The following is a 26,152-nucleotide window of genomic DNA, read 5'->3' on the forward strand; positions in this document are numbered from 1 at the left end:
GTCCCAGACGCTGCTAGAAGCCCAAATATTTTTTCAGAGATAAATGAAGAAAAAAATTATTTTTAATTTGCAACCTGATGGAGGTCAGTATAGATGGACTAATAGACCAAGTCCCACACACTGCTAGAAGCCCAAATATTTTTTCAGAGCTAGATGCAGAAAAAAATTATTTTTAATTTGCAACCTGATGGAGGTCAGTATAGATGGACTAATAGAACAAGTCCCACACGCTGCTAGCAGCCCAAATATTTTTTCAGAGATAAATGAAGAAAAAAATTATTTTTAATTTGCAACCTGATGGAGGTCAGTATAGATGGACTAATAGACCAAGTCCCACACACTGCTAGAAGCCCAAATATTTTTTCAGAGCTAGATGCAGAAAAAAATTATTTTTAATTTGCAACCTGATGGAGGTCAGTATAGATGGACTAATAGACCAAGTCCCACACACCGCTAGAAGCCCAAATATTTTTTCAGAGCTAGATGCAGAAAAAAATTATATTCAATTTGCAACCTGCTGGAGGTCAGTATAGAAGGACTAATAGAACAAGTCCCACACACTGCTAGAAGCCCAAATATTTTTTCAGAGCTAAATGAAGAAAAAAATTATTTTTAATTTGCAACCTGATGGAGGTCAGTATAGATGGACTAATAGACCAAGTCCCACACACTGCTAGAAGCCCAAATATTTTTTCAGAGCTAGATGCAGAAAAAAATTATTTTTAATTTGCAACCTGATGGAGGTCAGTATAGATGGACTAATAGACCAAGTCCCACACACCGCTAGAAGCCCAAATATTTTTTCAGAGCTAGATGCAGAAAATTTTTTTATTCAATTTGCAACCTGATGGAGGTCAGTATAGATGGACTAATAGACCAAGTCCCACACACTGCTAGAAGCCCAAATATTTTTTCAGAGCTAGATGCAGAAAAAAATTATTTTTAATTTGCAACCTGATGGAGGTCAGTATAGATGGACTAATAGAACAAGTCCCACACGCTGCTAGAAGCCCAAATATTTTTTCAGAGATAAATGAAGAAAAAAATTATTTTTAATTTGCAACCTGATGGAGGTCAGTATAGATGGACTAATAGACCAAGTCCCACACACTGCTAGAAGCCCAAATATTTTTTCAGAGCTAGATGCAGAAAAAAAATATTTTTAATTTGCAACCTGATGGAGGTCAGTATAGATGGACTAATAGACCAAGTCCCACACACCGCTAGAAGCCCAAATATTTTTTCAGAGCTAGATGCAGAAAAAAATTATATTCAGTTTGCAACCTGATGGAGGTCAGTATAGATGGACTAATAGAATGATGCTATGCCCAAAAGATTTTACTTCACTAGGTGCAGTAAAAAAATTGGTATTCTATACACAGGTGGTATATCTTGCAACACAGATAGGCTACTCCACTGACTAACACACTCTGCAATAGGCCAAAAAGGATTAGCTTTGCTAGATTCAGCCAAATGCTGTGAAAAAAACTTGCACAGCACTGGCACAGACCTGCCTGGCAAAAACTGATAGGAACTGATGTAACCTAGTCCTGAAAAGGACTCCAATTACAATTAGTCTTTACTCCCACAATCTATCTATTTAAGAGCACAGACCTGCTTGATAAAAGTCGTAGGAAATGCTGTAACCTAGTCCTTAAAAGGACTGCAATCACAACTATTCCCTACTCCCAAGCTATCTGTATATTTGTGCGAAAATTGGCTTGAAATTAACAAGGTATAGCGCACACAGCAACAGCGGTGCCGTCTAACACGCAGCTGCAGCAGTGAGAAAATGGTGGCGACGGGGAAAATGGCTTGGTCTTATAGGGCAAGGACATGTGACATACACTGCCAATCACACATGCCCTTGCTTGTGTGAAAAAAAGCACTTCGCTCCGTGTGTGCGCTGCTGATAGGCTGACAGATTGCACCTCCCCACTGCAAATGCGGGAAAGAGAAAAAAAAATGGAGATCTTCATTGTTCCTGCAGAGATCCATCCCCTGCCCCTCCCCCCGCCCCGCTGTACACTCAAACTGCGTATTAACATTAATTTTCATCATTACTGAGAAAAAATCCAGTTATGATTTTGGTGCACGAACAGTTATCGAACATAACCTCGAACAGCTGAATTTTTCTCAAATTGTTCGTGTTCGCCGACCGGCTCGAACACCGCCCAAAACAGCTCGAATTTGAGATTGGCGAACAGTTCGAGTAGAACAACGCTCATCTCTAGATACCAAATATGTGTATTTTTGATTTTTTTTATTGTTTTATTTTGAATGGAGTAAAAGGGGGGTGATATGAACATTTATATATTTTTTTATATTTTTAAAAGCTTTTTTTTTACTTTTCACTAGCTTCAATAGTCCCCTTAGGAGACTTGAAGCTGCGATCATCCGATCACTTGTGTTACACATAGCTGGGCTATAATCTGCTACCACGGGGCGGCACTCATAGCAGTTCGGCAATGACAACCACAGGGGTCTCCTGCAGACCCCGGGTTGTCATGCCAACCCATAGGGGGTCCGCAATCACGTGACAGGGGCGCCAATGGGCGGAGCTAATTAAGCAGATTCCGGCACGATCATGTCAGAGATTGACAATGGCATTTAACATGTTGACAGCCGTTAAGGGCACATGTCAGCTGATGAAATCAGCTGTTATGTGTCTGAAAAGTTGCGGGCTCATCACCGGAGCCCGCACCAAAAAGGAGGCCCTATATGTCATAGGTCATAAAGGGTTTAAAAAGTTGCAATTGATTAATTAGGCAAAATCATTTGTAATCGCTAAACTCCTCCCACGAAGCAGTAAAGAATAACAACAAATAAACACATATAAAATAGACTTCAAGAATTGGGGCTGTGACTTTTCCTATTTGTGTTTTTTCTCAAATCTCTGTCATTTTTTTGTGTGTACTATAGATGTAGATGTACAGTATATTATAATTTAATGTACTGCTAACAAAATGATGTCAATATATGTTTATTAGGAGTTCAAGTAAAAGTTTTTTAGATATATTAAAAAGATATACCGGTGCATCTCACTAAATTAGAATATCATCAAAAAGTTAATTTATTTCAGTTCTTCAATATAAAATGTGAAATTCATATATTATATAGAGTCATTACAAACAGAGTGATCTATTTCAAGGGTTTATTTCTAGGGTTGAGCGAGTATGTTCTGACCGAGTATGCTCGGGCCGAGCTCCGAGTATTTATAGCTGCTCGGTGATAAGGTTAAATCGCTCCCGTGTGCATGATTTCCAACTGTTTGACAGCTTTATTACATGTGAGGAATGTGTAAAAAATAGACATTCCTCACATGTAATAAAACTGTCAAACAGTTGCAAATCATGCACACGGGGATTCAAACATATCACCGAGCAGCTGTAAATACTCGGAGCTCGGCCCGAGCATACTCGGCGAAAGGGTTAATAGAACATACTCGCTCAACACTATTTATTTCTGTTAATGTTAATGATTATGGCTTACAGCCAATGAAAACACAAAAGTCGTTATCTTAGTAAATTAAAATAATTAATAAAAAACACCTGCAAAGGCTTCCTAAGCGTTTAAAAAGGTCCCTTAGTCTGTTTCAGTAGGCTCCACAATCATGGGGAGACTGCTGACTTGACAGATGTCCAGAAGGCAGTCATTGACACACTCCACAAGGAGGATAAGCCACAAAAGGTTATTGTTAAAGAAGCTGGCTGTTCACAGAGTGCTGTATCCAAGCCTGCAATTGGCTTAGCTTCCATATACATACCCATCCATTTGACAGATCCATTTTTTTTCTTTTCTCTCTTGACGATAGCGGTAAAACTGGAATATGTAAAGGTATTCAAATCAATGGCATACATAAGCCATACGAATGTATGCTAAAGAGCATCTATTTTGCATTTGTGTACTCTTGGACAGCTGTAGGAGTATTGGTGCTTTCATTTATATACTATTTATTGACATAACAATATTTGCCATAGAGGATAAATGTGGTGTGATGAAAGCTAATAGATTATTACAAACCAATACTGTGTGCAGGAAAAAATCCATACATAACAACTATAACTTATTGCTGCAATTTATGTGTTAGTAACATGGACAGGAGAAAGATATCACAGACTGAAAACGGTTCCCATAGTAACTGAGACTGGGTTAATGTTGAAGGCTTCAAATAATTGCAGTTGCCATAACAATCAGAAATAAAAATGACTATAGAGCACCCGAACGTTGTTCTTACATCTATCATGGAAAATGTACGTTCAAACATCTAGTCAATACTAAGATGGCTTTCTGCTTTACTAAAGTGGCAATGTACTCAGCAACACAATATTTTGGTGAATTGTAACATTTTAACATATGAATTTAAAGATGGATTTAAAATATTCTAAATGCATTTTATATTTCTCTCCAGCCGCTACACTGATGCCTTCACCCTGTGCCAGTCATTGCACTGGTTAACCATCCGCTTCAGAGTATTTAAACTTATCACTCTCACCACAGTTCGGCACCACCATACATCTCCTCCCTCATCTTTGTCTACCATGCTACCCATGCTCTTCATTCTGCAAATGATCTAAGATTAACATCCCCCACAGTCCAAACCACCCACTCCTGTTTAGAAGATTTTTCCCATGTGACACCAGTTTTCTGGAATGCACTACCATGAGCAATGCGATTAATTCCCATTATTCACTGCTTTAAGTGTGCTGTAAAAACACATTTGTTTAGTAAGATTATTCCCTCGCCAATCTAACTGCTCTCTGTCCTTCTTGAATTTTCTTCAGGATCTGGTACTTTCTATAATTTATTCCTACCAGGCCCAGATTGCTAATCCGCCCTTACGGGCACTTTCCCGGTAGGCCGAGGTGTTTCACTGCTTGGGAAGCCGCTAGCCCGTTTTTACGGCTGCCGGCCCCTTTAATTTTCCGGGTGCCTGTACTGGTGGCTCGGCATCACCGGGCCAGGGCTCACGCACGCTGCGAGACACACATGTGACATGTCATGTGGCTTGCGAAGGGAAGTTTGGGAACGTGCTGACACTGCTATGTGTCAGCGGCAGCGCATTCTGTGAGCAGAGAGCTGCACTCTGCTCTCCCGCACCCGGCCCTAGCAACGCTGCAGCCACGGCCCCAGCAACACAGCAGCCACCCGCAGCCCAGCCAGAGCAGCAGGGAACAAGGTAGGTAATTATTTATTTATTTTCTTTATCAAACAGAACTTTGTGGGGCCATCACACTGTGGAGGCCATCATTCTGTGGGGGTTATCATACTGTGGGAGCCATTATATGTGGGGGCCATCATACTGTGGGAGCCATCATACTGTGGGGGCCATTATATGTGTGGGCCATCATACTATAGGGACCATCATAATGTGGGGGCCACCATACTGTGGGAGCCATCATACTGTGGGGCCATCACACTATGGGGGCCATCATACTGTGTGGGCCATCATACTGTGGGGGCCATCATACTGTAGGGGCAATCATACTGTGGGGACCATCATACTGTGGGGACCAACATACTGTAGGGGCAATCATACTGTAGGGGCCATCATATGTGGGGGCCATCATACTATGTGGTGGCCATCAATTGTGGGCCGTTATATGTGGAGCCATCATATTAAGTGCAGAACTGTTTGTGGGGCCATCTTATTACGCTCAGAACTGTATGTGGGGCCATCTTATTACATGCAGAACTGTATGTGGGGCCATCTTATTATATGCAGAACTGTTTGTGGGGCCATCTTATTACGTGCAGAACTGTTTGTGGGGCCATCTTATTACATGCAGAACTGTATGTGGGGCCATCTTATTACGTGCAGAACTGTTTGTTGGGCCATCTTATTACATGCAGAACTGTTTGTAGGGCCATCTTATAACGTGCAGAACTGTATGCGGGGCCTTCATACTATGCACAGGGCTGTATGCTGGACCATCACACTATGTGCAAAACTGTATGCGGGGCCATCACACTATGTGCAGGACTATATGCGAGGCCATTATACTATGTGCAGGACTATATGCAAGGTCATCATGCTATGTGCAGGACTGTATGCGAGGCCATCATGCTATGTGCAGGACTGTATTCGGGGCCATCATACTATGTGCAGGACTATATGCGAGGCCATCATACTATGTGCAGGACTGTTGTGACATGCAGAAGGAGTGCTATTGCTTCAAAAGCATCCAGCAACTATTAAAAGTAAAACAGGCACAGGAGACAGGAAGTGTTGTGCTCCAGAAGCATCCAGCAACTAGAGGTGTTAACACAGGAGACAGGGAGTGTTTTAGCAGAGCACCTGGGGGATTCTGGGGAACTTGTTATTGTAGTCTGGCTGAAGCCGAAGAGAAAGGTGGTGTTTTAACTGGATCTGACAGAAGGCAACTGAACAGGATTCAGATCAGGAGGGAAACTAAAAACAGGTCAGATAAACTCCCTGAACTAACAGTGCAGAGTATTATCGGGCAGGAAGATAAGGACTGGAAGGAATTGTGTAACAGGGATCATCTCCCTCATCAAACCCTCCCTTCCCCCTCCATATTCATGCAGGATAAAGAATGCTGTGCACTATTGTGTCCTGAATAGTGTTGAGCATTCCGATACTGAAATATCGGGTATCGGCCGATATTCGCGGTATCGGAATTCCGATACTTAATTCCAATACTTTTGCAATATCGTATACCGGAATCGGAAGTTCCCATAATGCAATGAGCCATTTTCATTTTATTCAGCCAATGAGGATCCTAAGAAGTGTGGGCACATCCTGTTAGGCATGTAGGCATCTTAACTAATGGCATGGCTGTGATTGGCTGCTGAAATGATGTCATGATGCACTATAAAAGCCGCCGCCGCCATTTTGAGCTCACTCTGCTGTGAATTCAGCTAGGGATAGGATGCTGTTGTTCTGAGGGACAGTTTTAGCTACCTATTTGGTCTATTATGCTTTACCCAAGCTACTTTATAAATCGCTGTGCCTTGCAGTGCTAGTGCACAGTTCTCTGTGCTGTTCACCGCTTTCTGCAAGGTCTCTGTGTGTGAGTGCAGCTCACCCTGTAGTGTGCGCTTCAGCCACGTCTGGTTATAGTGCACTCAGTGTGTGTCACTGCCTCATACATTGTCCTTTTTTGCCAATTCATAATTTTTCCTGATATCTCCTATTAGTGTGGTGGTTCCATCCGTATTCAGCTAAATTTGTTCCAAACACACTATATAGGAGTAGATAGAGAATTTTTTTTGGTCTTGCAGCGCTAGTGCACAGTGCTCTGCATCTGTACTGTTCACCGCTGTCTGCAAGGTCTGGTGTGTGAGTGCAGCTCACCCTGTAGTGTGTGCTTCAACCACGTCTGGTTGTAGTGCACTCAGTGTGTGTCACTGCCTCATACATTGTCCTTTTTTGCCAATTCATAATTTTTCCTGATATCTCCTATTAGTGTGGTGGTTCCATCCGTATTCAGCTAAATTGGTTCCAAACACACTATATAGGAGTAGATAGATAAATTTTTTTGGTCTTGCAGCGCTAGTGCACAGTGCTCTGCATCTGTACTGTTCACCGCTGTCTGCAAGGTCTGGTGTGTGAGTGCAGCTCACCCTGTAGTGTGTGCTTCAACCACGTCTGGTTGTAGTGCACTCAGTGTGTGTCACTGCCTCATACATTGTCCTTTTTTGCCAATTCATAATTTTTCCTGATTTCTCCTATTAGTGTGGTGGTTCCATCTGTATTCAGCTAAATTGGTTCCAAACACACTATATAGGAGTAGTTAGAGGAGCCTTTCTGCAGCATTAGGCCCTGCAGCCCCAGCCAGATTAGTATTAGCCTATTTTTTGCAGCCTCATCTATTGCATTGTAGGTTACCTTCCTACATTGTAATAGCTACAAAAAGTTTGTGATACTATCGTTATTACATCTTTAGGCACATCCAGTGTCTTTTTGTGACAAAAAAAACCTAAATAAAGTTCACCAAACACTCCACTTTACAGTTGTGTAGGCCACATTAGCTCATATTAAAGTCTAGTGCACACTTTATAAAATTAGTGTTTCTTATACCTGTTAGCAGCTGTTCAGGAATAAGCACACTAAGCCCTTAGTACTTTTCTGCCTATCTTTATCAGTCTACCAAGATGAAGAAGGCAGGGAGTAAGGCATGTGGTCGTGGGCGTGGGCGTGGGCGTGGAGTTTCTGCAGGGAGAGGACGTGAGGATTCTGTGCCTGCAGGGAGAGGACGTGGGGATTCTGTGCCTGCTGCGGGCACCAGTGACTCAGCATCCCCCAGTTTTACCAGGGAACAGTCCTTTATGCGCAGCTTTGTAGGAGCTAGCCGTACCCCACTGCTGCGGGAGGACCAAATTGAAGCCGTTGTCGGATGGATGGCAGCTAACGCATCGACTTCAATTAGTTCCAGATCCTCTCAGGTCCTGAGCACTGAAGAGCACCCATCTGTCTCTTCACCACCTGCCAAATTGCCCAGGCAGTCAGAGAGCCCTGGACAGGAGCCATCTCTACTTCTGTTCTCTGAATCTCTTGGCTTGGAAAGAGGGGGCCAGCCAAGCAGAATTCGAGAATTTGAAGAAGAGGTAGTATGCAGTGATGCGCAACCGTTTTGTCTCTCTGAATCTGAAGAGGCGGGTGGGCCAGTGCCTATGGTCAGCAGCACACCTCAGTACGCATCTGATGATGAGACTCAGGTGCCACTTTCTGGTGCGTACTGTGCTGTCGAGACTACCCAGGAGAAGCAGTTGTTTGAAGAGGGTGGTGTAGATGATGAGGTCCTTGACCCATCATGGCGTGAGGGACAGGAAGGTGGTGGGAGCAGCTCTGAGGGAGAGATTCCCCGAACAGCCCAAAAAGGAGGGAGAGGGAGGGGGCAGACTTGGTTGCCTATAGCCTCCACTTCGGCACCCATTAGGAGCATGGCTCTTCCAAAATCCAAAGCGGGCGCTCCCAAGACTTGCAGTGCCTGGTCCTTTTTTGACACAGTTGCAGATGACATTTGCTTTGTCAAATGCAAGCTGTGTAATCAGAAGGTGAAAAGAGGGAAAAGTGTCAGCAACCTCAATACCACAAATATGTGGAAACATGTGCGGACCAAGCACGTGGTGGAGTTACAAAAACACACTGAAGACCTAGGCCAACCTACAGCGCCACCTACCACCTCTTCAGCTCGTGTTGTAGCCTCTTCCTCCAGCTCACACACAGCTGGTTCGGCTTCCTCACAGGATCGCCATGGAAGAATCTCTGGCACTGTTGTACAGAGACACAGTGTAATTCCACCCACAGCACCACTTTCCCAGTCATCCTCACACTCCCAGGCCAGTCTACAGCCATCGTTAGCACAGGCATGGGAGAAAAGGCGCCCATACTCGGCAAACCACCCCCGAGCACAGGCTCTGAATGCTGGCATTGCTAAACTACTGGCCCTTGAAATGCTATCATTCAGGCTGGTGGAGACTGACACATTCCGTAACTTTATGGCATTGGCAGTCCCACAATACAACGTGCCCAGCCGATTTTATTTCAGCAGGCAAGCCGTCCCTGCCCTGCAACATCATGTGGAGGGAAAAATTAAACATGCGCTACAAAACGCCGTCAGTAGCAAGGTCCACCTGACCACCGATGCGTGGACCAGTAAGCATGGACAGGGACGATACCTTTCCCTCACTGCCCATTGGGTAAATGTTATGGAGCCGGGTACAGATCTTGAGAGTGGCGCTGTACGTGTTCTGCCAACTCCAAGGATTGCAGGAATCCAGTCTGTACACATTGACTCCTCCTCATACTCCAGTTCCTCTGAATCAGCGCTGCAGGAACCGTCACGGTCTACCTCCACAATGACCCGTGAACGGTTACCTGTTATGGTGACCAATATGAGCACAGCCGTGGCCAAACGTCAACAGGCCGTATTAAAATTAATTTCTTTGGGGAATCGAAGCCACACAGCGCAGGAGCTCTGGAATGCCATCAAGCAGCAGAGCGACGTGTGGTTTGTGCCAGCGAATCTCCAGCCAGGCATGGTAGTGTGTGACAATGGCCGAAATCTGGTGGCAGCTCTGGGCCTAGGCAACCTCACTCACATCCCATGTCTGGCACATGTGCTCAACTTGGTCGTGCAGAGTTTTTTGAGGGACTATCCGGATCTTGATGCACTGCTTCACAAGGTCCGCATAGAGTGCGCTCACTTGCGGCGTTCCAGCAATGCAAGATCACGCATTGCAGCTCTGCAGCGCCGATTACGTCTTCCGGAACATCGCATCATATGTGACCTACCCACCAGGTGGAATTCAACGTTACATATGTTGGAGAGGTTGTGTGAGCAGCAGGCAGCAGTAATGGAGTACCAGCTGCAGCAGGCGCAAACAAGTCGCAGTGCGCGCCGTTCACACTTCACGACCACTGAGTGGGCCTCTATGAAGGACATTTGCCACGTTTTGCGTGCCTTCGATTATTCCACGCGGATGGCGAGTGCAGATGATGCACTAGTCAGCATGACTATCCCCCTTATCTGCCTGCTTGAAAAAACACTGCAAGCACTAAGGGACGAGGTTTTGGAAGAGGTGGAGGATGAGGAGTCACAAATACCATCTGCTTCTCTACAGTCTGCGCAACGTGGTTCCTCACAAAGGCCTAGGCAGGGGACACTTTGTGAGGAGGATGAGGAGGAGTCAATGGATGAGGAAGACATCTGTCCAGAGGAGGGAGGTACACAATGCTCTAGTAGTCAGTATCTAGAGCGAGGGTGGGGTGATGCAGAGCAGGCAGAGATCACGCCTCAAGCAGGGGACAGCGTTTCTTGGCCAGTTGGCAGTCTGCAGCACATGGTTGATTTCATGCTGCAGTGCCTGAGAAACGACCGCCGCATCGCCCACATTCTCAACACGGCTGATTATTGGGTGTCCATCCTCCTAGATCCTCGCTACCGGAACAACTTACAAAGCCTCATAACACCGTTGAACCGGGAGCGTAAAATGCGGGAGTACCAAGACGCACTGGTGCATTCCATCATGTTCTCCATTCCAACCGAGAGCAGTGCTGCTAGTGCTTTACAAAGCAGCTCAGTGCGTCGAGGCAGTGGAGGAAGCTCTGCACAAAGAGGGAGCAGAAGCAGAGCCTCAGCACAAGGCAAGACCAGTATGGCCGAAATGTGGCAAAGTTTTGTGTCCCCGCCGCCACAAATGTCTACACCATCACAGACGGCTCCAGTCAGCAGGAGGCAACGTTTCCGTCAGATGGTGACAGACTACATGTCTTGCCCTCTTAGTGTACTCCCAGACGGCTCTTCTCCCTTCAAGTTTTGGGTCTGTAAGCTAGATACATGGCCAGAGCTAAGTCAGTATGCATTGGAGGTGCTAGCTTGCCCTGCTGCTAGTGTATTATCGGAACGCGTCTTTAGTGCCGCAGGTGGTGTACTAACAGACCGTCGCATGCGACTATCCTCCGATAACGTTGACCGGCTTACTTTTCTCAAAATGAACAAGGCCTGGATCTCTCATGAATTTGCCAGTCCTCTTCCAGAATAAATAATTGTTGGCAAAAGTATCCAGGTCTCCTGTTCTGTTCATGTTTCTACCACCTGAACTGTAATTCCTGAGCTCCAACACCGCCAGTTGGCGCTCGGAAGTGCCGTCTGCACAGTCAACACTTGCTGCCGTGTCATTGGGGTTCAGTAACGTCAGCTGTTCCCCGGCTGTGCGGACGGCAATTTCTCCTGCTCTGTCCACATTCTCACTACTACAGATTTTAAAGTTGCTCCAATTACACCTCTGGCTCCTCTGTTTTCAGTATTATCCCTGAGTTCCAACACCGCCAGTTGGTGCTCGGAAGTGCCGTCTGCACAGTCAACACTTGCTGCCGTGTTATTGGGGTTCAGTAACGTTAGCTGTTCCCCTGCTGTGCGGACGGCAATTTCTCCTGCTCTGTCCACATTCTCACTACTACTGATTTTAAAGTTGCTCCAATTACACCTCTGGCTCCTCTGTTTTCAGTATTATCCCTGAGCTCCAACACCGCCAGTTGGCGCTCGGAAGTGCCGTCTGCACAGTCAACACTTGCTGCCATGTTATTGGGGTTCGGTAACGTCAGCTGTTCCTGACGCGCCCCCTGGGCCATATTCTTTTAGGGGGAATATCCGGAGCCGGATCAGATGGGAGTTGTAGTCTTCCGAGTGGCTGTGACCCGGTCCGTGCCCAGGGTGTCAAACTCAGTTGTATGTGGCAGTCCTACAGATGTTATTAAGTTCTTTATTGTCGACTACGCCACCCGTTGTATTGCGGTCACTATGGCCGCCGCTGCAGCAGGGTCCGCTGAGGCTGATGGTGTAGGTGCAGCTTGTGATGGTATAACCCCCAACGGGTGGGGTATAGCCTCAGGGGGTCAGGTGCAGAGGATGGGGGTTGTGGTGGTGCAGCGTAGATGTTAAAGGAAGACAGAGTCGGGTTATGCAGTTTAGGGTATTTACTCACTGCTGATGTTCCGGTCACTCCAGCTTCAAGTGACCTCCCGAGCCGTGCTGCGTCCACCAGGTTCTGGATCCAGCCAACTCCCAAATAAGTCCGGAGCGTGACCCTGAGCTCTCCTTCAGTCCTTTCTCTGGCCGTCCCCACTATTGATCCACCCAGGTCCAGCTCCCTCGGGCCTTCTGTTGGGACACCCTTGGCCTTGGGTTCCCTGACCCTCCACGTGGTATGCCTTCGTGGTGGATGTGGTGGGTGACCGTGGCAAACGCTGCCCACGGTCTCCGGTCTCTGGCTGGGGAGTGTTTTTACCCCCACCAGCTTGGGTTCCGGTACCCTGTGCCGACTCTTCACCCGGGGATTTAAGTTGGGATCTTGGAGTCCTTTTCTGCTGTTTCCCCCTCTGGGTCTCTCTCTCTTCTCCTCTCTCACTCTGGGTCTCTCTTCTCCTCTGCTCCTGACTTTCTCTCTGCAACTGACCCTGTTCTTAGTTGGTGCCCACCTTATATACACCCTCTATGTGTGAGCTCAGGTGACCAGCACCCAATGAGCTCCTATCTTTACCCAGGCTGCTCCCTCTATCTGCCCCTACACTCCTTGGGATGTACCACCCCCCTCCCACTCCAGCCAGGAACAGACTCGGTCGTACCTGCACATTTCTAAGTGGGAGTACCGTCGGTCTGTTCCCCGGAAATGGGATGTGTGTAGTGCATGCAGCCTACCGAACTCAGTTCCACACTCCTTCCTTACCCGGGAGTGGAATATCACACCTCTGGGTTGAGGTGCAATACCCCTGTAGCAGCCGAATCCTCAGGGTGCTACATTCCCCTGCTGTGCGGACGGCAATTTCTCCTGCTCTGTCCACATTCTCACTACTACAGATTTTAAAGTTGCTCCAATTACACCTCTGACTCCTCTGTTTTCAGTATTATCCCTGAGCTCCAACACCGCCAGTTGGCGCTCGGAAGTGTCGTCTGCACAGTCAACACTTGCTGCCGTGTCATTGGGGTTCAGTAACATCAGCTGTTCCCCTGCTGTGCGGATGGCAATTTCTCCTGCTCTGTCCACATTCTCACTACTACAGATTTTAAAGTTGCTACAATTACACCTCTGGCTCCTCTGTTTTCAGTATTATCCCTGAGCTCCAACACCGCCAGTTGGTGCTCGGAAGTGCCGTCTGCACAGTCAACACTTGATGCCGTGTCATTGGGGTTCAGTAACGTCAGCTGTTCCCCTGCTGTGCGGACGGCAATTTCTCCTGCTCTGTCCACATTCTCACTACTACAGATTTTAAAGTTGCTACAATTACACCTCTGGCTCCTCTGTTTTCAGTATTATCCCTGAGCTCCAACACCGCCAGTTGGTGCTCGGAAGTGCCGTCTGCACAGTCAACACTTGATGCCGTGTCATTGGGGTTCAGTAACGTCAGCTGTTCCCCTGCTGTGCGGACGGCAATTTCTCCTGCTCTGTCCACATTCTCACTACTACAGATTTTAAAGTTGCTCCAATTACACCTCTGGCTCCTCTGTTTTCAGTATTATCCCTGAGCTCCAACACCGCCAGTTGGCGCTCGGAAGTTCCGTCTGCACAGTCAACAATTGCTGCCGTGTCATTGGGGTTCAGTAACGTCAGCTGTTCCCCTGCTGTGCGGACGGCAATTTCTCCTGCTCTGTCCACATTCTCACTACTACAGATTTTAAAGTTGCTCCAATTACACCTCTTGCTCCTCTGTTTTCAGTATTATCCCTGAGCTCCAACACCGCCAGTTGGCGCTCGGAAATGCTGTCTGCACAGTCAACACTTGCTGCCGTGTCATTGGGGTTCAGTAACGTCAGCTGTTCCCCTGCTGTGCGGACGGCAATTTCTCCTGCTCTGTCCACATCCACTGTACTACTGATTTAAAACCTCCTCCAAATACACCTCTGGCTCCTCTGTTTTCAGTATTATCCCTGAGCTCCAACACCGCCAGTTGGCGCTCGGAAGTGCCGTCTGCACAGTCAACACTTGCTGCCATGTTATTGGGGCTCGGTAACGTCAGCTGTTCCCCTGCTGTGCGGACGGCAATTTCTCCTGCTCTGTCCACATTCTCACTACTACAGATTTTAAAGTTGCTCCAATTACACCTCTGGCTCCTCTGTTTTCAGTATTATCCCTGAGCTCCAACACCGCCAGTTGGCGCTCGGAAGTGCCGTCTGCACAGTCAACACTTGCTGCCGTGTTATTGGGGTTCAGTAACGTCAGCTGTTCCCCTGCTGTGCAGACGGCAATTTCTCCTGCTCTGTCCACATCCACCGTACTACTGATTTAAAACCTCCTCCAAATACACCTCTGGCTCCTCTGTTTTTAGTATTTACCCTGGGCTCCAATACCGCTAGTTGCTGCTCAGAAGTGCCGTCTGCACAGTCAACGCTTGCTCCAGTGTTATTGGGGTTCAGTAACGTCAGCTGTTCCCCTGCTGTGTGTCCGGCAAATTCTCCTGCTTTGTCCACATCCACTGTACTACTGATTTAAAACTTGCTCCAATTACACCTCTGGCTCCACTCTGTTTTTAGCATTTACCCTGTGTTCCAGCACCGCCAGCTGGTTCTCGGTAGTTCCATTTGCTCTTGTACCTTCTACTACCCATCCGGGTTCCAGTACCGTCAGCTGGTTCTCGGCAGTGCCTTTGGATTAGGTGCCTCCTTCTCGGTATCCAAGTTCCACCAACGTCTGCTGGTCCTTGGTAGTGCTTTCTGGCACAGGTACCTCCTGCTTAGTAACCGAGTTCCAGTACCGTCAGCTGGTATTCGGCAGTTCCATTGGCTCTTGTACCTTCTGCTACCCATCCGGGTTCCAGTACAGTCAGCTGGTCCTCGGTAGTTCCATTTGCCCTTGTACCTTCTACTACCCTTCCGGGTTCCAGTACCGTCAGCTGGTTCTCGGCAGTGACTTTGGCACGGGTACTCCCTCCTGCCCAGCCTGGTTCCAGCACGCCAGCTGTTTCCGGGTTGTGTCAACGTCACTTTGCCTCCAATGCGTTGTCCTGTCGTGTTGCAGTCGGGTTAGCCGACTCTATGGTGCCTGCAGTTTAGGTGACTCCTATGTTGGCTGCGGGATCAGGCAATGAAGGCTGGTTCCATAGTGCCAATAGGACAAGCACCCCCTGTAGGACTGTGGGTTTTGGTAACTGCGGCCGGCTCGCGGCCTTGAACTTTTTTTTACATGGGTACCTTCTGCTACCCATCCGGGTTCCAGTACCGTCAGCTGGTTCTCGGCAGTGCCTTTGGATTAGGTGCCTCCTTCTCGGTATCCAAGTTCCACCAACGTCTGCTGGTCCTTGGTAGTGCTTTCTGGCACAGGTACCTCCTGCTTAGTAACCGAGTTCCAGTACCGTCAGCTGGTCTTCGGCAGTTCCATTGGCTCTTGTACCTTCTACTACCCATCCGGGTTCCAGTACCGTCAGCTGGTTCTCGGCAGTGTCTTTGGCACGGGTACTCCCTCCTGCCCAGCCTGGTTCCAGCACGCCAGCTGTTTCCGGGTAGTGTCAACATCACTTTGCCTCCAATGCGTTGTCCTGTCGTGTTGCGGTCGGGTTAGCCGACTCTATGGTGCTTGCAGTTTAGGTGACTCCTATGTGGGCTGCAGGATCTGGCAATGAAGGCTGGTTCCATAGTGCCTATAGGACAAGCACCCCCTGTAGGACTGTGGGTTTTGGTAACTGCGGCCGGCTCGCGGCCTTGAACTTTTTTTTACATGGGTACCTTCTGCTACCCATCCGGGTTCCAGTACCGTCAGCTGGTTCTCGGCAGTGCCTTTGGATTAGGTGCCTCCTTCTCGGTATCCAAGTTCCACCAACGTCTGCTGGTCCTTGGTAGTGCTTTCTGGCACAGGTACCTCCTGCTTAGTAACCGAGTTCCAGTACCGTCAGCTGGTCTTCGGCAGTTCCATTGGCTCTTGTACCTTCTGCTACCCATCCGGGTTCCAGTACCATCAGCTGGTTCTCGGTAGTTCCTCAGCTTTCTTGTACCTTCTGCTACATTTCCAAGTTCAAGCTTTTTGAAATGGTTCTTGGTAATCACTCTGGATCTCCCTGACGAGGACCCTGAAGACGAGGACCCTGAAGACCAACCCTAAGAAGACGAGGACCCCGAAGACAACGACCCTGAAGACGAGGACCCTGAAGACCACCCCGAAGAAGACGAGGACCCTGAAGACCACCCCGAAGAAGACGAGGACCCCGAAGACGAGGACCCAGAAGACCAACCCGAAGAAGACGAGGACCCCGAAGACGAGGACCCCCGAAGACGACGACCCTGAAGACCACCCCGAAGAAGACCAAGAAGATGACCCTGAAGAAGTTGACCAAGAGGACAAAGAAGAGAATACAAGCACCAAGATACACAAGAACAAGAGACAGAAAACCAAGAAGCAGAAATACAAGAAGCTGCAGAACAAAAAGCGGAAGAACATTAAGCATAAGAGTAAAAATCAGAGCAAAAGATAATATCTAAATTATAAGCAGAAGATGACTAAGCAGTGTATGGGGGTGAGTCCGTTCCTCCTCGTGGTGCCCCTGGAAAAGACCTGCTGCTGCAGGCCAAACTGAACACGGACAAATCCTGTTGTAAATCTTTTGTGACGGGCAGAACAAAAGGTGTAATGTTCAAACTTTTATAGATAACAACTACAGGAATGCCTGTCACAAATAAGAATATGATGAAGAAGAAGAATATGAAGAAGATGAAGAAGTAGAATATGAAGAATGTAAAAAAAAAAGAATAATACGAAGAAGGTGAAGAAGAAGAAGATGAAGAAGGTGAAGAAGAAGAGGATGAAAAAGATGCTGAGGATGATGAAGGAGAAAGTGTGGGAGAAGTACGAGAAGGTGAAGAGCATAGAAGTAGTGAAACATAAATATCTGACAAAATATAAAAATACTTAACATAGTCAATATTTCCGTAACTCAGAACATCTTAAAAAAAATATGAATTCCTGCTATTGCATTTGATTGGGCTAAACCTCTATGCCTTTATTGTCTCCCCCACCTCCCCCAATACATTCTACATTATTCTTAGTTGTTTTCCTTCATGTAGAATTAACCTACAAGGAAAGAAAGGGTTTATTTTCATTCCGATATTTCTGTCCCATTGACTTGCATTAGTTTCCGGTATCGGAATCGGCGATATCCGATACTTTTTCGGTATCGGTCCGATCCAATCCGATCCAATATTTCCCGATATCGGAAGGTATCGCTCAACACTAGTCCTGAACGAAAATCCTGTGGTTGTGTATGCATAGAAATGTGCTGCTAATAGATCTAATCTATGCTGAATTATGCTACTGAAGAGACTATAAAACTGTGCCTTGTGAAGAAACTACTGTATTGTTACTGGAGCCGGTTGCTCAAGAAACTCAGACTGTACTGTAATGAAAATTGTTGCTGTAATATCCCTAAATTGCACTGGCCGTGGTTCAGATTAAATTCCACTGTTCCACTGGCCAGTAATTGAATCTATCGTGTGTGTGCCTGAGAGAAGCTGCAGCCTATGGTTGCCCTGAGTAACAGTTCCCTCAGGATTCCAAAGAATTCATGAAACCCATCTCGCCCTATCTGAACCTAGCGGAGTACGTTTAACACTGTATGTGGGGCCATCACCCTATGTACAGGACTGTATGCGGGGCCATCACACTATGTGCAGGACTGTATGTGGAGCCATCATACTATGTGCAGTACTGCATGCGAGGCCATCATACTATGTACAAGACTATATGTGGGGCCATCATACTATGTGCAGGACTGTATGCGGGGCCACCATACTATGTACAGGACTGTATGTGGGGCCATCATACTATGTGCAGGACTGTATGTGGGGCCATCATACTATGTGCAGAACTGTATGTGGGGCCATCATACTATGTGCAGAACTGTATGTGGGGCCATCATACTATGTAAAGGACTATATGTGAGGCCATCATACTATGTACAGGACTGTATGTGGGGCCATGATACTATGTGCAGGACTCTATGCAGGGCCATCATACTATGTGCAGGACTTTATGTGGGGCCATCATACTATGTGCAGGACTTTATGTGGGGCCATCATACTACGTGCAGGACTTTATGTGGGGCCATCATACTATGTGCAGGACTTTATGTGGGGCCATCATACTATGTACAGGACTATTAGGACTTTTGCTATGGGGCCTCATGATTTCTATGTACGCCCCTGGCGGCCGCCTAATATGCTCCAGACCAGCAGTCAGCCGCAGTGTGCTGTCCTTCCTGCCCTAATCTGCAGCAGTCTGGGTCGCTGGGTTAGTTCCTGTTCTTTCCCAGCCCAGAGACACATTTAGTAAATTTAAAGGGGTTGTCCACTCTTAACAATGTCTGATCTGTGAAGAACTGGCTGTGACACCTGGCACCCCGCAGATCAGCTGTTCTCACAGTTCAGTTATGACACAGCACAGCTCCACCTACTGTATAGTGGCCACAGCCGGGTACTGCACATTTGTCACCTATTTAAATCAATAAGGGGCGGATGTGCAGGACCCGCATGTGGCCACTATACAGTAGGTTGAGCTGTTCAGTTCTGTAACTGAGCGGTTCCTGCTGACACCGAGAACTTCTGATCTGCTGGGGTTCCAGGTGTCACACCAACACCAATGAGACATTGATGACCTGTCCTAAGGATAGGTCATCAGTGTTAAAGTAGTGAATAACCCCTTTAAATATTCATATTTCCCTCCTCTGGTCCAGAACTGGCTGCTGGCTGACTTTTGGGGCTGATGATGATTAGGTTTTTTCCCTACTAAAAACGGCCAGTCCTCCAGCCAGTTTTGCACTAGGAACTTATTTGTCCAAGAACATATGATTTCTATAAGTGCTGGGCAATCAGTCCCTATGTAAATCATATCTTTTTGGCCAAGTAAGCTCCTGGTGCAAAACTGGCTGGAGGACTGGCTGTTTTTAGTAGAGAAACAACCCCTTTATTTTTTCTTTATGTAGTGATAACATTAAGGGCTCGTTCACACGATCAATGATAATCAGATCGTTTATGGTAATGACATTGATCACACTCCGATCAGAGTTTGATCAGTGTCAGTTTACTCTGATCTAGTGATGAGCGAGTATGTTTTGTTAACCCTTTCGCCGAGTATGCTCGGCCGAGCACCGAGTATTTATAGACGCTCGGTGATATGTTTGAATGATGGCTGGATCATACATAACAAGCACTTCATACCTTTTGTGTCCCTCTATTTCCTTATAGATTGTAAACTTTCGAGCAGGGCCCTCATTCCTCCTATTGTTTAAGTTGTATGATTATGTGTTACTCTGTAATCTCTGATCCCTAGAGCAAGCAACGACGCAGAAAGAGTTACTGTGGAGCCATATGCACATATGCACCACGTATGCTGTCATACAGTGCAACATTATTTAGATGGTTTCCCTTGGGATCAGTGCTACAGTTATGTTTACTACGATTATGTGCATGAGTGAGCCCTAAGAAAGCTGGATGAAAGCCTATGGAGAAGCTGTAATGGTAGTTATTTGTGCATACTGTATGTGTGTATATATACATTGTAGCATCAGCCAAAATCTGAACTGCACAGTATATATAGAGAGAGAGAGAGAGAGAGAGAGAGAGAGAGAGAGGGGTATATATATATATATATATATATATATATATATATATATATGTACAGTGGGTATGGAAAGTATTCAGACCCCTTTAAATTTTTCACTCTTTGTTTCATTGCAGCCATTTGGTAAATTCTAAAAAGTTCATTTTTTTCTCATTAAAGTACACTCTGCACCCCATCTTGACTGAAAAAAACCCAGAAATGTAGACATTTTTGCAAATTTATTAAAAAAGAAAAAACAAAATATCACATGGTCATAAGTATTCAGACCCTTTGCTCAGACACTCGTACTTAAGCCACATGCTGTCCATTTATAATAATAATAATAATAATCTTTATTTTTATATCCTTGTGATCCTCCTTGAGATGGTTCTACTCTTTCATTGGAGTCCAGCAGTGTTTAATTAAACTGATAGCACCTGATTTGGAAAGGCACACACCTGTCTATATAAGACCTCACAGCTCACAGTGCATGTCAGACCAAATGAGAATCATGAGCTCAAAGGAACTGCCCAAGGAGCTCAGAGACAGAATTGTTGCAAGGCACAGATCTGGCCAAGGTTACAAAAGAATTTATGCATTACTCAAGGTTCCTAAGAGCACTGTGGCCTCCATAATCCTTAAATGGAAGACGTTTGGGACCACCAGAAGTCTTCCTTGACCTGGCCATCCAGCCAAACTGAGAAATCATGGGAGAAGAGCCTTGGTGAGAGAGGTAAAGAAGAACCCCAAGATCACTGTGGCTGAGCTCCAGAGATGCAGTAGCGAGATGGGAGAAAGTTCCACAAAGTCAACTATCACTGCAGCCCTCCACCAGTCGGGCTTTATGGCAGAGTGGCCCGACGGAAGCCTTTCCTCAGTGTAAGACATATGAAAGCCCTCATAGAGTTTTCTAAAAACACATGAAAAACTCCCAGACTGACTATGCAAAAATAGATTCTATGGTCTGATGAGACGAAGATAGAACTTTTTGGTGATTATTCTAAGCGGTATGTGTGGAGAAAACCAGGCACTGCTCATCACCTACCCAATACAATCACAACAGTGAAACATGGTGGTGGCAGCATCATGCTATGGCGGTGTTTTTCAACTGCAGGGACAGGACAACTGGTTGCAATTGAAGGAAACATGAATGCGGCCAAGTACAGAGATATCCTGGATGAAAACCAGATTGCTCTGGACCTCAGACCTCAGACTTGGCCGAAAGTTCACCTTCCAACAAGACAATGACCCTAAGCACACAGCTAAAATAACAAAGGAGTGGCTTCAGAACAAATCTGTGACCATTGCTGACTGGCCCAGCCAGAGCCCTGACCTAAACCCAATTGAGCATCTCTGGAGAGACCTGAAAATGGCTGTTCACCAACGTTCACCATCCAACCTGACGGAACTGGAGAGGATCTGCAAGGAAGAATGGCAGAGGATCCCCAAATCCAGGAGTGAAAAACTTGTTGCATCATTCCCAAGAAGACTCATGGCTGTACTAGCTCAAAAGGGTGCTTCTACTCAATACTGAGCAAAGGGTCTGAATACTTATGACCATGTGATATTTCAGTTTTTCATTTTTATTACATTTGCAAAAAATTTCTACATTTCTGTTTCATCAAGAGAATGCCAAGAGTGTGCAAAGCAGTCATCAAAGCAAAAGGTGGCTACTTTGAAGAACCTAGAATATAAGACATATTTTCAGTTGTTCACACTTTTTTGTTAAGTATATAATTCCACATGTGTTAATTCATAGTTTTGATGCCTTCAGTGTGAATGTACAATTTTCATAGTCATGAAAATACAGAAAAATCTTTAAGTGAGAAGGTGTGTCCAAACTTTTGGTCTGTACTGTATATATATATATATATATATATATATATATATATATATATATATTGTAAGATAGGAAAGGACAACTCAGACTCACATTTATGATGACTTTTATACTACTGTGGACATGCCCTTCAAGTTACGGATACTGATTTTGATATACAATATATTTTGTAATATTTTTTTTTATTACTTTTTATTTTTTTTATTACTGTTGGCATCATTTTTTCACACTGTACACTGAAATACTAGCATTGCTAAATGACAAGCATTAGGTTTCTTTAGTTAAGTAAATCCAAAAAGCAAACACTTCCTGTAACTTGTTTACCGTATTCTGATGTAAAACCAAGGTTATAATTAGATTGCAACAAAGCAAGCTGCAATTTCCTCCTCTCCAGGATGTTATTTCATGTGTGTACTGTACTTTCCTTCTGGTCTAAAGCCAGTTAGCTACAAAATTAGCTTAACGTGTCCAAGTTTGCATTTATTTATTTTCTTAAAGGGGTTGTTCAGGTTTTTCACAAAAGTCTGCAGTCACTCTATGTGACATCAGACCTGTGAAACCTCGTAATGCACGCAGCGCGCTCTGTGAAGATTCTCCAGTGCCGGCAGCGAAACCGAGCGGTCATGGGACCCGAAGTATGTGATATGCATACTTCCGGTTACATTTCTACTAGACATGCGGGGCCTCACTCAATACAAGTGAATTGAGTGAGACCACACATCTAGGTGGAATGTGGCTGGGAGCATGCATATCACATATCTGTGGTCACAGGACCGCCCGGTCTCGCTGTTGGCAGTGTAAAATCGATCTGAGGATTCACAAGTCTGCAGTCACATAGAGTGACTGCAGACTTTCATGATAAACCTGAACAACCCCTTTAAGGAGCAGTACTCTGCATATTGAAATCCTCCTAAAATATTGATGCTTTGCATTATCATTTACATTTAGATATAATTTATAAGGCACCCAGTGGCCTCTTCCGGTCATCAGTCATCTTGCAGGGAACCTATCACGCGATTCATGCTGCACAAACCGTAGGCAATATGAATCAGAGCTTGACTGGGAAGTGCAGCCAAGTATTTATTTCTCTGAAACGTTCCAGCATTTCAGAGAATTCACAGAAAATCACATCGGGAGAGATGAGATGAGTCTGCTGCAGCTCGTGCCTGCCTTGCTCCAGGTGACTGATAGGTCTCTCTGTGTGCACACATGGGAGAGACCAGTGAGAAACCTGCAGCTGGGCAGGGATAAGCAACAGCGGAGTCAACTTGTCTCAACTCCTCTCTCGCGGCGCAATCTTCTGACTATGATTTCTATGAAATGCCGGAGTGTTTAAGAGAAATAAATACCTGGCGGTACTCACCTAGCCAAGCTCTGATTCATGCTTTTCTTCAGCTAACTATGACCTAGATGCCCATATAGACAGCTTGGAAGGATTGATATTACGGACACCTTCACTTTAAATGGGTATTGTCCGATAGAGCTAGTAAATACAAGCAGTTTTACAATTTACGGCTTATTAAAATTTTTAGCTGTTCTTGAGATATTAATACTTTTCATTTGTTTACAGCTCATTGCCTTGGAAACCAACCACCGCTGGTAATCAGCACAACATCTATCGTGTTTGCAGCTGACCAAGATTACTAGCTCACATTGTTACCTTCTAATCCCAGCTGTCTTCAGCACAAGTTAGACATCAGCAATGGTCGGTCTTCTAGGCTACAAGCTAAAAACAAAAGAATGGTGTTAATATCTCAAGAACAACTGCAAAATTTAACAAGTGCTTTGTTTTACAAGCACTATCCTATAATATGTGCATGTGTTTGACAAAAAATAACAATGACATTAGCACATACGTGACAAACTCCGGCCTGTGAGACAAATCTGGCCGCAAGGTGGTTATATTTGGCCCGCGACACCAAAACCAACACCACTGTGTGGGGCCATTATTCTGAATTGAGGACTATGTGAGCCCCATTATGCTGTATGGAGGACTATGTGGGGCCATTATACTGTATGGAGGACTATGTGGGGCCATTATTCTGTATGGAGGACTATGTGGGGCCATTATTCTGAATTGAGGACTATGTGAGCCCCATTATGCTGTATGGAGGACTATGTGGGGCCATTATACTGTATGGAGGACTATTTGGGGCCATTATTCTGTATGGAGGACTATGTGAGGCCCATTATTCTGTATGGAGGACTTTGTGGGGCCCATTATACTGTATGGAGGATTATGTGGGGCCATTATTCTCTATGGAGGACTATGTGAGACCCATTATACTGTATGGAGGACTATGTGGGGCCATTATTCTGTATGGAGGACTATGTGGGGCCATTATTCTGTATGGAGGACTATGTGAGACCCATTATACTGTATGGAGGACTATGTGGGGCCATTATTCTGTATGGAGGACTATGTGGGGCCATTACTCTGTATGGAGGACTTTGTGGAGTCCATTATTTTGTATGGAGGACTATGTGGGGCCCATTATTCTGTATGGATGACTATGTGTGGACCATTATACTGTATGGAGGACTATGTGGGGCCATTATTCTGTATGGATGACTATGTGAGACCCATTATACTGTATGGAGGACTATGTGGGACCATTATTCTGTATGGAGGACTTTGTGGGGCCCATTATACTGTATGGAGGACTATGTGAGGCCATTATACTGTATGGAGGACTATGTGAGGCCCATTATTCTGTATGGAGGACTATTTAAGGTCCATTATTCTGTATGCAGGACTACGTGGGGCCCATTATTCTGTATAGAGGACTATGTGGGGCCCATTATTCTGTATAGAGGACTATGTGGGACCCATTATTTTGTATGTTGGCACGCGACTCTGTCCAAGTTTTTCATTTTGGCCCTCTGTGTGCTTAAATTTGACACCTCTGCATTAGCACAAACAGAAGATCTCACCAAGGTTGTCAATCATCCAGAAATGTCAGGACAATCTGTAAAAATAGGGCATTTTTTCCCACTGTCCATAAAGAATATTTTGTGCTGCAGTTATTTTTTTTATGTTAGAGAAATTTGTACAGATTATTATGACTCTGAATATCATCGTTTTAACGTTCACCGTGAATGTAGCTAATGTCTATCTATCAGTATTAACGGGTGTAGACATGTACTACTTAAAATTTTAATGCTTTATTATAGTTTTCTATGAAAAATGTTGGCTGTCCGTGATATTTTGGATAAGCTGTCCAGAAAAAAAAAGAAAAAAAATTAAGTTGGCAACCTTGGATCTCACTGGCAGATATAAAAGACTTGGCATCAACTTTGTTTTATGCAGCAGCTCTGTACCAAGGCTTATTTATCAAAGCTTCATTATGGATTCAAAGGGCACAGGGATGTGGACATTGCTTGGTTTGCAAATGTTATCAAATACATTTCCATCCTTTCTCAGCTATTGCTTAAAAACTGCCTAATGGAGATTTAAAAAGCCTTGGCTCCAATATTATGATTCTCCAAAGTATTAGTTTGATCAAATAAAAATAATATAATTTACATACCTAGTTCTTAGGGATCAAGGGCCATCACTTTCTATACACTAATTTATTTATCACTAAGTGATCGTGGTGTATACAAATATACAAGAACAAGCCGGTCATACACATTAGCTGTTGATAGAACAATTTTCAGCAGACAGCTATCTCTCCTGACTCCCACATGTACAGCTGCACACGGCACTCCTGTGTATAGGTGCACAAGTAGGAGCCCAATCCATCGCAATATATGTAGCAACAACTTGCCACTCAAATATAGGTGATTTAATTGAGAGTTGAAGTCCACAGTGAGAACATAACGTTTCGGTCTGTGCATAGACCTTCCGCAGATGCACTGTACATAGAACAAACAGTGTATAGCAAACTGCATAAACAAATTGATGCACATAGAAATGTAAAATAAATACAGTCAAAAACTGAAAAAAATTGAGAAAATAAAGTTAAATGATAATAAATATTCCAGCCTTCGGGCAAATCGAACATCAAGAGGATGTCAGGGTTCAACTGCTTTCTCACTTACTCTTCACGTTTAAATCGACAGGAGGCGGGGACAGTGACGCCAGCGCTGATTGGGCGCTATATGTCAAAACAACCGCAAGAGAGCCCCGGAACCGCAAATGCCGACACCGCTGGAACGGCGTCGGCATGGGAGGTGAGTAGAAGCTTTTTTATTTTACCAGCGCCAAATATTTAGATCAAGAAGGAGTTGTGGACAACCCCTTTAAGGATAAGTAACTCCGCA

At 45.4% G+C, this 26,152-nt stretch overlaps 1 long non-coding RNA gene across 1 annotated transcript in view; it reads right to left on the reverse strand.

Moving 5' to 3' along the window:
* Positions 1 to 26,152, reverse strand: part of LOC141271118 (uncharacterized) — a 115,852-nt gene that overhangs the window by 43,400 nt on the left and 46,300 nt on the right. The window contains exons 2-3 of the long non-coding RNA XR_012321836.1: positions 23,547 to 23,612; positions 3,767 to 3,822 (exon numbers count right to left, since the gene is read on the reverse strand). This is a non-coding gene — a long non-coding RNA (uncharacterized lncRNA). The remainder of the gene's footprint in view (positions 1 to 3,766; positions 3,823 to 23,546; positions 23,613 to 26,152) is intronic.

This window comes from Phyllobates terribilis, unplaced genomic scaffold (genome assembly GCF_046119375.1).
Source record: "Phyllobates terribilis strain yellow unplaced genomic scaffold, ASM4611937v1 Scaffold_5__5_contigs__length_657084704, whole genome shotgun sequence".
NCBI lineage: Eukaryota > Metazoa > Chordata > Amphibia > Anura > Dendrobatidae > Phyllobates > Phyllobates terribilis.